Genomic DNA, 1,330 nt, shown 5'->3' with positions numbered 1-1,330 from the left:
ATCACTGAGTGCATTTATTAAGCGAAAATTACAGAGTAAGGTAAAGTTGTCTGGATGCTTGACAGGACATGAAAAGAACATTGCTCTTGTGGCTTTGACAGTTATTGGTTTATTCAATCCATGAGATGCTTATGTTCTACTCTAAAAATAAGTACAATAACATCATAAAATTTTCTTTGAACCATCATCACTCAGGGGTTGACAGGTATTAAACTGCAAGTTTCTAATTCATTCCTAGGTGGGAAAAACAGACTTAGAACATGTACCTGTCTCTTAACACAAAGTATCTCATTTATATGTACTCGGCTGAAAAGGATAAAGAGTTTAAAACAAAAAGAGAAGAAATCTGAGTAATAAAAAAATTCAAAATCAAAGAGAGCCCTTATTAGCCATCTGGAGTGGATGACAGGTCTTTTTCTTTTGGACTCCCCCACCCCCCAATCACTCGTCCACCTCCCAATCTAGCATGTGGTTGGTGTTCGATAAATATCTCTTGAATAGATGGTGTGGTAAGTGCCATCTCAAGGAGTTTCCTACATTAGCAATTCGTTGCAAAAGAGATAAAATACCTTTGAATTTGGTAAACAGCAACTTGACAAGAATAATTGGGATGGCAACACAATCAGCACCTCCCCCGACCATGGCGGTGGGTAAAGGAAAAAGCGCAAACACCAAGGAAAACACCGGTGCATATGGGCAATCTCTAGATGGGGTGAATGGTGGCACTGTCACAAGCGCCTCCCACGGCAGGTCACCTACAAGAAGTCCCTGCCCTGCCCTTACCTCCTCCTTTTCTTCTGGACCCGAGGCCCCACTGGGACTCAGCTGAGGGTGGCTGCCGACAATGCTGTCCTTACTGCTTCTGTCACATGTGGCTTGCACCGAATCCTGGAAGGACACAGGACCTTCCGCCCTTTCGTCGCTGTCCACTGAACTCAGGGACAGCGCGCTGAGATTGCTGGGACACTTGGCATTTCCAGCGCCCGGGCTCTGAGGACTAGGGGGCTTGGGTGTGGTGGGCCTCAGCGGGGTGAGCGGCTGCTCGGGTTCGAATGTAAACTGGCTGCCGGCTTTGGCCTCGTGGGAGTCTTTGCTCGACCCTTCCTGGGCAAGCGGACTCGGGGACGAGCTGCCAGCCTCGCAAGGACCGACGTTCTGGGCTTCGAGAGGACACACGGCTGTCTCCGCGTCCAAGTGGGGTAGCCGAGGACGCTCTGGGCTGAAGCCCGGGGCCGCGGCGCACCTCCTGCGCTCCAGCTCGGTGCTGCTGGACACGCGGCGCGAGTAGTCGTCGTGCAGCAGGCTGCGGAGCGCGGGCCGCGGGGCGGCG

The 1,330-nt window shown here is 51.2% G+C and overlaps 1 protein-coding gene across 1 annotated transcript in view; it reads right to left on the bottom strand.

Moving 5' to 3' along the window:
- Window positions 1–1,324, bottom strand: part of SPATA13 (spermatogenesis associated 13) — an 84,928-nt gene extending 83,604 nt beyond the window's left edge. The window contains exon 1 of the mRNA XM_011361814.2: window positions 784–1,324. The gene's annotated coding sequence lies outside the window, so the exon portion shown is untranslated. The remainder of the gene's footprint in view (window positions 1–783) is intronic.
- Window positions 1,325–1,330: the final 6 nt, after the last annotated feature.

This window comes from Pteropus vampyrus, unplaced genomic scaffold (assembly GCF_000151845.1).
Source record: "Pteropus vampyrus isolate Shadow unplaced genomic scaffold, Pvam_2.0 Scaffold71, whole genome shotgun sequence".
Taxonomy (NCBI): domain Eukaryota; kingdom Metazoa; phylum Chordata; class Mammalia; order Chiroptera; family Pteropodidae; genus Pteropus; species Pteropus vampyrus.
The sequence above is the reverse complement of the archived record's forward strand: the minus strand, read 5'-3'. Positions and strand labels throughout refer to the sequence as shown.